Source organism: Chinchilla lanigera, unplaced genomic scaffold (assembly GCF_000276665.1).
Source record: "Chinchilla lanigera isolate Chin_1 unplaced genomic scaffold, ChiLan1.0 scaffold00020, whole genome shotgun sequence".
In the NCBI taxonomy this organism is placed as follows: Eukaryota; Metazoa; Chordata; class Mammalia; order Rodentia; family Chinchillidae; genus Chinchilla; species Chinchilla lanigera.
The window spans coordinates 3,407,324-3,421,071 of NW_004955421.1; the positions used below are offsets into that span (position 1 = coordinate 3,407,324).

Below are 13,748 nucleotides of genomic sequence, written 5' to 3' on the forward strand. Positions count from 1 at the left end.
GGGCATGGCAGGGGAAAGTTGTTCAAATCCTGGCAGTTAGGAAACAGAATGAGAGGAAGGAGCAACAAGAATACACACTTTCAGGCTGTCTTGGTTACTGTAGTCTCGTTGCTGAGACAAAATGCCTGATGCTCAAGATGTGGGAAGGAAAGGTTTATTTGCTGTGCAGTTTGTGGAGGTTTCAGTCCATACTCGGCTGGCTCCAAGGCAGGGGGGCACATGGCAGAGGGCAACCGTTCATGGTGATGGAACACAGCAAAAGCAACAAGAACAAAAGGGAGGAGGAGCGGCAAGCAGCCTTTTTCCCTCCCTTACATTGTAGGCAAAATACCTGCCCGGGGGCAGGGGTAGCACTCACATCCATGAGTCAATCATAAACTCCAGAAGCCTGTCCCATGACTGCATGAGGCTTTGGGGGACACCCAGACACAAACCATGACACAGGTAACACTCCAAGTCAGTCACCACCTAACACACATTCAGCAACAGATTAATCCACCAGTGATTTAAGTGCTCCCATGACCCAGTGACCTTCCGAAAGCCCCTCCTCTGAACACATGATCCTTTCAACAGGATATTCTTGACCTAAACTATAACAGAGGCGCCATAGTCAAAAGGCAAATCAATGGTGTCACTCATTGTATTTGATCCAGAAGTGGTATTTTAAAAGAGTTCTAGAGCACTTCATCCTTTTATTTCTGAAGCACAGATATGGTATCTTGATACAACTAGAAAATATATCCAGAAGATTCCAGTGAACCCTAACTGATTGAAGGGGAGAAATAAATAAGCAAAGATCCAGAGATGCAGTGTCCATTATGTGTTAAGTCAGAGCTGCTTTAGGATTCCAGACTTACCACTTATTTGCAAGGAAATCTTGGGGAAACTTTCTAACTTTCTGATCCTCAATTTTCTAAGAGAGAAATAGTATAACTTCAAGGATTTGCACTACAGAAAACTTAGTCAAAATGTCTGATTTATGGAAATGCTGGGCACAGTTTCCAAAGACCCTGATCCTGAACGTGTTTCAGTTTTTAACCTTTCAGGGAAAAAAAAAAAAAAAAAAACTGGAGAGTTCTGCCTACAGAAGGAAGAAGGGATTTGTAATCAGGGTTCTTGGATTTAAATCTCATTTCTACATCTTTTTCACCCTGTGGCCTCATAGCAAGCACTTTCCGCCCTATGCCTGTCTCCTCAGCTATAAAGAAACTGAAAATAACTGTTGCTATACATCAGCAGTTCTCAGCCAAGGTGATTTTGCTTCACATATAGAGTTTCCAGATTTAGCAAATGAAAAGACAGATGCCCAGTTACATTTGAATTTCAAGTAAATAACAAATAGGTTTAGTATAAAAATTTTTAGTATCCTAGAAAATATTTGAAGCACTACTTATCACATACAATATTTCGAATATATTTATACCAAAAATACATTTTATCAGAAACTAAAATTTAACCAGACTTTGTGTATTTTATCTGCCAACAATATCAGATTAAATGTCACACAAATGACATTTGGCAATGTCTAGAAATGTGTTGGGGTTGTTACAGCTGTGGAAAGAAGTGCTACTGACATCAAGTGAGTAGAGACCAAGGATGCTGTTAACTCTCCATAGGACAGCAATGTACACAACAAAGGCCCCAAATTTCAATAGTGCAGATGCTGAGAAACCTTGTTCAGAAAACTTGAATCAAAAAGACATGCTTCAAAGTGTACGAAGCTCTAAAAGTTAACTATTAAATTTTTAAAAATAAAAGGACATGAGCATTTTTCTCTGGCCAACTGACAAACAATGGGGCTGGAATGGTTTGTGAAGTCTGTCGCTGGATCTTCTACATAGATCAATGCTCCAAGAGACTTTGTCTTCAATATTACTCTTCCAGAAAAGAAATGGAAAACCTTCTGTCTCAGAGCTAGATACAGAGAAGAGATCTGTCCCCAAATTAACTTGATAACAGTGACATCATTTTCCTCTTCAAGCAGTTTGCAATAGTGATTGTTACCCCATGTACAATCAGTGATGGTTTCTTTTTTTTAATCTTTGCAAATTTGATAGAGAAAAATTGCATAGCTTGCTTTTTTCCAGTTCTTTGATTACTAAGTTTTGCCATTTGTTAAATGCTTAGCTTTCAATTCCATCTCTTTCGTAAGTTGTCCACTTTGTGCCCTTAAACAATGCTGTGTATCTTTTGGCTTATTCAGCTTTTCATGTTAATGTATTTTAAAAGCTACTATTAAATACTATATAATCCCCTTAGTTATATAAGGTGATGATTTCTCCTTTCTTTTAGCTTCATATTAATGACTATATTTTTATGTAGTCGGAGTTATCAATCTTTTAGCATATTGCTATTTTCATAAAATTATGCTTAAAGTTTATTCAAGAATAAGCTAGAATTTATATTTTCTTCAAATAATTTAATAATTTCAATTTCTATGTATTTTCTTACTCCATTCAAACTTTATTTCAGCATATTCTTTGAATTAAGCATCCAGTATTTTCATCAAATAATTAACAGAGTGACTCACTAATATTTATTAAATAATTCATTCCTTCACCGCTGATTTGATGTCACTTTTATCATTCTTAAAAACGCTATTTTAGTCTTTCAGTTCATTTAATTAGTTATGTTGTTTATTTACCCCAGCACTAGTTGTGTTCTGGGGTAATAACTCATGTAGTGAGCAATTAAATTATCTTTTAAAGTATTTCTGCTATTCTCAGCTAAGTACTCTTCAATACCATTTTATAAATTACCCCACCCAAATCCCAGTGAGATATTTACCAGAGTTCTGGTATGTTTGCAGAACTACTCAGAGAAAATTGACAGCCCTTCAATAAACATTTTTCTTTTTGTATTTAACGAGCATGTGGAGTGTTATTAATATCAAACATCTTTGCTTTATTTCATAAATAGGAATTCATTTAACACATATATACGTAGTATCATCTCTGTACTATCCTCTGTTCTAAGCACTTGGGATATGTCACTGAACAAATCAGACAAAGATCTTTGCCTCATAGAGTTCACAATTTATCTAGGAAGACTATAGACAATGGATAGATTGCATAGATAGATGATAGATAGATAGATAGATAGATAGATAGATAGATAGATAGAAAGAATTTTCTATGGTGATCAGTGATAGGAAAGAACAAAAATGTACAGTAAAATGAGAGAGATGAGCAGTGCAGATGTTGAGGGCAAGTTCCCTATCACCTGAGGTGTTCAGGGTGAGTAAGCATCTTTGAGAAGGTAAAATCTGAGGGAAGCATGCAGATGGAGAAGGAGCTCTGCGAAAAGAAAAACATTCCACATAAATAGAACAGATAGAGCATAACTCAAGGCAGAAATATACCTTGTGTGTTTTAAGTAACAATCAGGTAAGCAGTGTGGTGTTAGAGTAGCATCAGTGATGAGTAAAGGTTGGGGGGGTACATCAATCTCACGCAGCCCCACAGGCTTTTACTCTAGAAAGTCATCTAAGGGCTGTGATTTAATCACATCTGCAAAGGGTCACTCTGGCTGCTATGTAAAGAACAGACTTTGGTGGGGTCTGGGAGAGCTGAAGCTGGAAGAAGGATATTATAGTAATTTGAGGTAAGAGATAAAGGTACAACAGAAAAGTAAAGAAGGGAATGGAGCCTCGAGTTTATCTTTTTATAGCTGAGTAATGCTCCATTGTACAAAAATACCTTTTTTATCTTTTTTAATAAATATCTTTTTTATCCATTCCTCAGTGGATGGGCATTTGGGTTGTTTCCAAGATTTAGCTATGACAAATTGTGATGCTATAAACATGGATGCACATATATGTCAGTGAAATATGATGTTTTTAATACTTCTGGGAAAAGGCCCAGAAGGGTAATAGCTGGGTTAAGTGGGACCTCTACTCCTAGTTTTGTGAGGAATCTGCACAGTGATTTCCACAACAGTTTCACCAGTCTACACTCTCACCAGCAATGGAAAAGGCTTCCTTTTTCCCCACAGCCCCTCCAGCATTTGCTGTTGGTTGATTTCTTGATAACAGCCATTCTTTCTGGGGTCAGATGGAATCTCAGTGTCGATTTAATTTGCATTTCTCAAATGACCAATGATAGTGAACATTTTTTTATACATTTATTTGCCATTTGTATTTCTTCAGCTGAGAAGTGTGTATTCATCTCAGATGCCCGTTTTTTAATTGGGCCTTTCAATTTGGGGGACCTGATTCTTTTTAATTCTTTATATGTTCTAGATAGAAGTCCTTTGTCTGAGGGGAAGTTGGCTAAAATTTTTTCACAATTCATGGGTTTTCTTTTTACTCTGTTGGTGATTTCTTCTGATGTGCAAAAACGTTTCAATAAGATCAGATCCTAGTTGATGATTGTTTGAGGTATTTCCTGTGTAGTTTGGTTTTTGTTCATGATCTCTCTGCCTACCCCTATGTCTTCAAAATTTCTACCTACTTTTCTTCCAGTAGATTAGTGTTTCTGTTTTAATATTTAAATCTTTGATCAATTTTGACTTTAGTTTGGTGCATGGTGATATACATGGGTCTAGTTTTACTTTTTGGCATGTGGTGAGCCAGTTTTCCCAGCACCATTTGTTAAAGAGGCAGTCTTTCTTCCAGTGAACATGTTTGTCCCCTTTGTCAAAGATAAGGTAGCTGAGTGTGTTTGTAGTTGTGTCTGCATCTTCTAATCTGTTCCATTGATATTAAGGTCTGTTTTTTGCCAGTACCATGCTGATTTTATCACAGTAGCTTTGTAGTATAATTTCAAGTCAGGAATTGTGATGCCTCTTGCCTTTCCTTTGTTGCTCAGGATTACTTTGCTATTCTAGGCCTCTTCTGGTTCCAGATGAATTTTAGGAATGTTTTCCCTAGATCTGTGAGGTCTACTATTGGTATTTTAATTAGGATTGCACTGACTCTGTATAACAATTTCTGGAGTATGGCCATTTTCACCATGTTGATTCTTCCTATTCTTGAGCAAGGAATATCTTTCCATTTTCTGAAATCATCTTTGATCTCTTTTCTCAGAGTACTATAATTTTCACTGTATACTCTTTTACATCTTTTGTTAGATTGATTCCTAAGTATTTCATTTTTAAAAAATACTAGCAAGCAGAATGCAGCAAATCAAGAAGATTATACATCATGACCAAGTGGGATTCATGCCAAGAATTCAAGGATGGCTCAATATATACAAATCAATTAATGTAATACACTATATCAATAGAACCAAAGACAAAAATCATAGGATCCTCTCAAAAGATGCAGAAAAAACTTTTGACAAAGACTAACAGTCATTCATGATAAAAAGAACTACACAAAATAGGAATAGATGGTCTTACCTCAATCTGATCAAAGCCATCTATGACAAACCAACAGCCAAAAAATATCATATTAAGTGGACAAAAACTAAAAGCTTTTGCTTTAAAATCAGGAATAATACAAGGATGTCTACTATCACACCTCCCATTCAATGTAGTTCTGAAAATATTAGCCAGAGCAATTAGATGAGAGAGAGAAATAAAAGAAATAAAGATAGGAAATGAAGAAGTAAAATTATCATTATTCACAGATGACATGATACTCTACATAGATGGCCCAGAAAACTCCACCAAAAGGCTTATAAATTTAATAACCAAATTCAGTAGTGTATCTGGATACAAAATCAGCACTCAAACATCAATAGCATTCCTGTGCACAAGCAACAAACACACTGAGAGAAAAATTAAGGAAACTATACCTTTCATAATAGTTTAGATTTACTTGAGATGTGTTTCCTTTATTCTGTGAGGGAAGAATTTTTTCTATCTCACACTTATTGATAGTCCAAATTGTCATAAGAAGTCTATTTATATGGCCAGTGGGTTGATAGCTACTTCTCACTTTTTTATTATGTGTGTACATAAAACCATGTATATAATGTATCAGTTCAAGGGAATGAAATAATAGCACTTGCTACAATGTAGCTGAACCTGAAAATATGCTAATTGAAAGGAGTTAGATACCAAATGTCACTTATTTCATGATTCCTTTTATATGAAATATCCAGAATAAGAGAAAACACAGATAGATAGCAGATGCTGGGTGCTAGATGGTAGAAATGGAGAGAAATGGGAAACAACTGCTTAGTGAATACAGATTTCTTTAAGGGTTGATGAAAATGTTTTGGAACTAGATAGACATGGGGCTGGGGTAACATTATGAATATACTAAATGAATTGAATACTTACTCTCAAGTGACTTGTATTATATGAATTTCACCTCAATATTTAAAATTGGAAAGGAGGCTATGACTCAGAGATCACATCTAGCCCATTACTTATTTTTATATAGTCCACAATCTAAGCAAGGGTTTACATTTAATTGTTGAAAAATCAAATGATTATAATGTTCCTGACACATGAACATGAAAGCATTCAGATATTTTAAATTTAAGGGCCTATGCATAAATTTTTAAGGAAACAGAGAAGGATAGTTAATCCTGATTGTCAACTTGATTGGCTTGAGAGATGCCTAGGAGAATAATAAAGCACACTTTTGGATGTGTCTGGGTAAGTAGTCAGGCATGACCTTGGGAACTGTATCTCTTCCTTGGCTCCTTTCCTGACTCTTCTCCCTGTCTGCTTCCCAGATGCCGTGAGTTAAGCATCTTTGCTCTACCATGTTGTTAATGCTTTGGAGGTAGCTTACCATGGACTGAAACCTCTGAGACCACAAGCCAAAATAAACTTCTCTTCCTCTAATTTGCTTATGTCAGGTATTCTGTCCTTACAATTGGGGAAGCTGACCAATACAGAAAACCATGCCTATTTTCTTACTTATTGTTGAAAATTGTTTTCACATTGCAATGGCACAGTTGAAAAGTTGCAACTGTGACTCTATGACCTACAAACCCTAAAATATTTATTATTTTGCCCTTTAAAGAGTAACTGACCATTGGCCTAACTCCCTCAAAGTTGAAGAAAAATATTTTGAACCTTTGGGCAAAGACTGATGTTATTGTTGAAGGGTTTTATATTTAAGAGACTATCCTCTTGATGCTGAAGTCTCAACGAAAGGATTGAGAGCTTATGTCTTCAGCTATTTGGCCCTCAGACTACATTTTTAAAATACTGCTCTAAGTAATGATAAAGCATTTCCAATGCTGTTGTGAAGGTAATTTTGAAAAAGTCCCTGTTGGTACCAGAGTATAAGTGAAGAGTGCTTTTGTTTCCTCTCCCTCCTGAGGAGTCAGTTCCAGGGAAAGCTAAATTCCAGGGTCCTCGCCAACTCCAGGCTTCTGTTTCCCCCCATTTCCCTAATGTCAAATTGGCAAATGAAGGCTTGAAGGACACAGGACACACCGGTGTCAATAGAACTGACAGCTTTCAAGCCTGACACTGAAATATGAGGTTTAATTCAATTGCCCATTTTTATAGTGTGAATTGGAGTGTATACCCATTCACTTGGTTCTGTTTTAAATATTTTCTGCACTCTGTCTGAAACCTTTCGCAGTGTAGCCCTTTGATTCAGCTCCTGGGGCCCTCTTTAGAAGAAGGCCCTACTTTGCCCCATGGACATTCTTAGAAAGCTGTGGGATCAATTTTGTTTACACCAGAGTTCATATATCCTTCAACAAGTACTTTTATTCTTTTCATCTGGCCATGGCTCTTAGAACTTTTAGCAATGTGATCACCTCACATAGTTAGAGGTTCCTCTAAGACAATTAATTTCCTATTAATACTGAATCTTATATAAATTTTAAAATATTAAGACATCTATAAAAGAACTATGGAGTGACTTCTATGGATGATACATTTATTTAATATTTTATGCTGTTTTCACTTTTAAAAAGTATTTCAAGTAAACTTTTATAAAGCAAGGATCAACTTGGTTGTAAATATAAAGGAGAGATTTGGAAGTAACGCATACAGAAGATTTAAATGATACAAGTAGACCTGTGGTTTACCTAGGTAATGACTGATCGAATCCTGGTTCAGTCTTAAGGAATCTGGAAGTTATAATCTCAGGGAAAATCACTCTTCAGAGTTTCAGATGATGGCACTTCTGGCCATCTCACCAGTTAATTTTTGTGTGGCTCAGAGATCAAGTACCTTATCCAAGGTCTCAATGATAAAGACTATTATCTAATTCTTTTGGTGCAATAGGTTAAACTTTTTCCATGCCACCATGCTGTATATATATATTTACACACATATATATATATATATATATCTCCAGATACAAACATCGGAATGTAGGGTAACTTATGCATAGAATTTATAAAACAACTGTCCCATTTTTTGTACTTTTGTATTTTACATTTATACTTCTCTACCCTAGCTGCACTCTCCCTTTTAAAACAATCAACTGAGATGAGAACATTATTTTTATTAAAAGAGAACTATCCTTCAATGTCCTTTTCAAGGTAAAAAAAATCTCCTGCATAGCTTACCACTTCTTTAATAAAGCTTTCCTAAAACATTTCCTTCCCATGTCTGAATAATCTTCCTATTCTTCTTTCTTACAGCACTCTGAAGTTATCTTTTACTTTTAATATTTATCATAATTATTTCAAAGTTTACTTTTTACCTTCCTTTCTCTCTACATTGTGCACTCAAGTGAGACTAAGGACTGTGTCCATTTGTTTACTGCTGCATACTTTGCTCTGAGTATAATGTCCAAGAAACATGCATTAAAGAAATTAGTCAACAAATTATTTCATAGCCAGATGCACAGTGAACAGGAGTGACTGTTCAGTTCATTGAAACAGACTCATCAACAGCATGATGCTCTTGAAATAGCATTCAAGAGTTGATCAGGGATTTGAAGATCTATCTGTATTATTTAATTTTAAAGATGAGAAGCCTTGAAAGTCCAAGTGATAGAAGGATTTGCCCCATGTAAGAGGAGTGACTGCCTAACTTCACTCTTTCACTGCTTGACCCGTATATTTTCTCCCTCTGCTTTAGATTATTTAAACTACATGAAAAAGAAATCCGGAATATAAATAAAAAGCAAAATAAAAGATAGGTAATGGGGAAATCATTTTCAAATGGGAGAGGAGAATAAGAGATGGGGAAGATGGGGGAGGGAGACAAGGGGAAAAGATTTTAAAAAGAAAATCAAATAAAAATAGAAATAGAGCTTTTTCAAATGGGAAGAGGATTAAGAGTTGGAGGGAGCAGGGAGGGATGGAAGGGGAAGGAGACCAAAAAAGAATTAAGATGTGTTATGTACATGTGTTAAGATGTGTTATGTGCAGGATAAATATAATAATTATGTTCTAAAAACATGTATAAAACATGTAATAAAATACTGTATAAAATATAGTAATAAAATAAAATAAAATAAAAAAGGGAGCCTTATATAATAAAATAAAGAAGTCCAGAACCTGAAGTTCACTTGGGAAAACCAATGGGCAAACCCTCAAGTGGGTAAAGAGCAAGAAACCTTTCTGCAGGCATTACCTGAAAATGCTTTTCAGGCAGCCATTACTAAACACTGAGTAACTGCTGTTACAACAGCAGAGAGAAGGTTGAAGTGACACATAAACACACCACAACTGTTGGGTTTGTGTGGTTATTCATAAATACCCCTTGGAAAGTCCTTTTTCTCTTTGAGAATAACCACTTAGCTGAAAGATTGCTGTGCTTTCGCAAGGCTAGACTTAGAGTGCAAAGACATATTTTTCATTTTCAAATTAGAGAATGCTGTTTGTGCCTTGCATGGGAAGGTAGGTAAAAACATCAAAGAAGTTGTTTCTTTGTGTCCTGGGATTTCAATTGACGTGATTATATATTAAGGTATATTTGCCTTCAGATCCGAACATCATTATTTCAGTTTTCCTTGTCTGATTTCATGTACTCCACTATTTTGTATGAGTCAGACCACCAGCAATTATTTGGTTTTAGGTGTTCCACTTTCAATTGTGGAATTCCAAAAGTGATTGAAGGGGGAACTTAAACTCTGAAGTTCAAAGAATAGTTCAAAGGAATGATTCACGTTACAGCAATAGTATTAGTTTATTGTAGCAAGATAAAGTGAAGCGTGGTCTGAGGTTCTCTATTACTTGTTTTTTCTATGACAAACGCAGACTGTATGTGTCCCTCAAGCAGAGTAGAGGGAAAAATATAGTTTTAAATTTCAATATGGGGGCTGGGGATTTAGCTCAGCAGCACAGCGCCTGTCTGGCGAGGGCAAGGTTGTGTGTTCGATTCCCAGTACTGGAAAAAAAACAAACAAAACAAAACAAAATAAATTTCAATATGTCTCTGTAAGCTGGCTGTTTAGGGTTAAGAAAACTATCAATATTCTTGCAATTTCAGCCATCCTATCATCAATGGGACTAGTCTACCAACTGTCAGGTCTGCTACTAGAGTAATAATATAGATGCTCCTTAACATGTGATGGTTATGTTATAATACATTCATCATAAATTGAAAATATTGTAAATGAAAACTGAATTTAAGTTGGATGTGGTGGCTCATGGATGTAATCACAACTATTCAGGAAGCTGGGGCAGGAGGATCTTCTGCCCAGGCCATCCTTGGCAACTCAACAAGACAGTTTCTCAAAAAGTGTGTGCGGTGGGTGTTGGGAGTGTATCGCAGTACAACAAATTCCTTTAATACACTTAACCTATGTCATATTATAGCTTAGTGGCTCAATATATTGTGCAGACATGTCCAACTTGTGCCCTGTAGTTTGGGCATGCCTGGGTTGCCTGAGCCACACTGAATGAATTGTCTTTGGCCACATATAAATATACTATATAGTTAATGTATATAGGCACCAAAGCTCTTTGAAAATATTTTTCTTATAACATAGGTATGTCCAGTCTGCTTAGAGTATTAATTATTTGCCTTCATGACCATGTTGCTTACTAGGAATTATAGTTTACTGTTGCTGCTTAGCATCAGAAGACAGTATTCTACAGTATGTCTTTAGCATTGCAAAATATAACAATTTGAAGCAGTTTCAACTAAATTATATGGCTTTTGAAACATCATAAAATTTTTAAAAACTGGGACCATTGTAAAGTGGAAGCTGTCCACAACTGCAAAGAAGTGCATAGGTTTAAATATCTGATAATGTTTGAAGAAACAGTGGTAGGCTGGTCACATCAATTTGCCATACAGTCATACCAAAACCCCACTGAAATTACGGGTAAAGAATTTTTTAAAGTGGTATAAACTCCAAAGATTAAGGTTACTTAGAGGACTACCAATAGTAGAAATGAGTTTTACATATGTTTGGAAGATGGACAGAAAGTAGAGGTGTATGGTAAACAATTTTTAAAAGATAGAAACATTGTATTTCTCAGTAGCAACTTGGAACCTAGAAGGCTACTGGACTTCAAAACTTGTCAGATTCCAGAATCTGAGAGAGATGATTTCCAACCAAAACCTTACAGCCAGCCAATGTATCAACAAGCATGAAAGAACATGCAGGTGTTTTCCAACCCTTAGGGTTCTAAGGAATTTTTCTCCATGTACTGTGTATTAAAAAAAACCTACTGGATAATGTGCCTTATTAAAATGAAGGAATAAATCGAGAAACAGAAAAATATAAGATCTACTACACAACAGAACTGACATGGAAGAGAGGTAAATGATACTTCTTGTAATGACTGCAGTAGACCTAGAGTTACAAGACGAAGTAAGGCAGTAGACTAAAAAAACAACAACAAAAAAAATGGACTTGGAAGTTTATTGACACTTTCAAGGCTCAAATATCATAAAAATTATAGACACAAGAAAAATTAAGAAGGTGAAAAGGCAACTTCTAGTTTAAGGAAAATAAAGTGTAAAGTATAATAATAATAATACAAAATTTGACATAAATTAACAACAGTCACGTATAAAACACAAGATTGTGATAAAATTACTTGGGAAGACTGGAGCAAAAAAACAAAGTGATTTAGCTCTTTTGGGAAAGGCCAAAAAAAAAAAAAAAGAGGAAAAGAAAAAAAGATGATGTTGGTGACCTAAGGCTGAATCTTTATCTTTTAGAACAGGAAGTGCACAAATGTTTGATTAATCAATCATTAACAGCAGGAATATGACATTTAGAAACATCAAAGTAAATGCCAAAAGAAACAAATTAAAGGATGAAAGTCATTGTCTCTAGAAGTAAATCCTAGATAAGACCATTTTCATTTTAGTACTTACCGTAGCTGTGGCTTTAAGCTATTCTCATGTACTATTGTGGCAAAGAGTAAACAAAAACTGAAGTCTGGAAACAAGGTCACTTTGGCCCCTTGGAATGATGTGGCTCTTGGCATAGAGAGATGTAGGAAAAACATGGCACCAATTCATTACATAAATCAACAGTACTTCCCTGGACATTTGAAATCCTTAGATACATCTAAAATAGCTTTCTGAGTTACAGCTGAAAATCATTAAAAATTTTCATCATAATATTCAAAAGGAAGATAGAACGGACAAGCTAATCCAGCATGTTTAGCTGTTACTAAATAGTGCTGCTGGGCTGCTTTATAAACATCATTTACCACTACAGATGGGTGAGCTGCCCCTGGAGTACCAAATGTTGAAGTTCCAGAGCATGAAGAAATATGAACATAAATATTAGTTTAAAAAGTGCTGAATTTTTCTCAATGTTGGTAGCTGAATCTTCTACATTAAATAACATGCTGCTGTTTTTTAAAAAATAAAATTTAGAAAGAAGGAAGGAAAAATATGTATATATACACAAGATAGCTAAGATAATTATACTACTAATTTCTATTGGTTTGTTGAAAGGAACAGTTAATGTTTAACTGTGTGATCAATTTTGCCAACCTATATCTTGTAATCTGAGTGATTAGTTTGAAGATAACTATATAATACAACAACCATTGTTAATTTCCTATCATCTTGTTTTGAAATTCTGTGTCATTTTACTTTTTGTGTTTGTTTTTGTTATTGTGTTTTTGTTCTTTTCTCTTTAAAATAAAAAAATAAAATTTATTATATATGTGTTAACAGTTACCCACTCTAATTTTGGTAAGATTTTGCCATTGGGACATTGCTTAAATCTCAGGTAAGATTTCATGTTATTTCAAAGGCAAAGATAAAACACAATAAGACAATAATTTACAATTCAGATTACTTAACTCCAGAAATAGTTTGAACAATGGTTACAAATAAACTTATATGAAAAGGAACTGTAATGAGAGTATAGCATTTAAATTAACAGTGAACAATGGTTTTAATTCTGATATTTGATTTCCTTCCAGTTTTATAGTTATTGAATTATCCATATAATTATTTGATAAAAATTAATGTCATTTAGTCACTTAATAATTAAAAATTATTTTCTCTGATTTGGAGAAACTTTAAAAAATATATGTGTGCGTATAAATCTAGTAGTTTATGCTTATCTGTGAAGGATACATTACAAAATCACCAGGAGAAGCTTGAAAGCACAGATAGTACTGAACTTTAATATACTATTTTTTCCTACATTTACATACTTACAATAAAGTTTAAATTATAAATCAGGCACAGTAAAAAATTAATAAGCATATCTAATAATAAAATAGAAGAAATATAACAACATATGAAATAAAAGCAATGTGCGTGTAGTCTGTCTTTCTCAAAATACCTTGCTGAGCTGTGCTCATCCTTCTGTGACGGGAAGAAGCGAGGTAAGTGATGCAGGCAGTGTGATGCAGCATTAGGCTACGCTTGCCCTTCCTACTTGAACATAATCACTGTGAGACGTGGCAGTCTCTGCGATAACCAAGATGACATAATCACTGTGAGAC

The 13,748-nt window shown here is 35.0% G+C and overlaps 1 protein-coding gene and 1 long non-coding RNA gene across 2 annotated transcripts in view; one reads left to right on the top strand and one right to left on the bottom strand.

Annotated features, from left to right (window-relative positions):
- The window catches only part of LOC102028424, a 53,473-nt gene extending 39,767 nt beyond the window's left edge, over window positions 1-13,706 (bottom strand). The window contains exon 1 of the long non-coding RNA XR_260785.2: window positions 13,586-13,706. This is a non-coding gene — a long non-coding RNA (uncharacterized LOC102028424). The remainder of the gene's footprint in view (window positions 1-13,585) is intronic.
- Stac (SH3 and cysteine rich domain) overlaps window positions 1-13,748 on the top strand; it is a 146,550-nt gene that overhangs the window by 82,125 nt on the left and 50,677 nt on the right. The window lies entirely within an intron of this gene.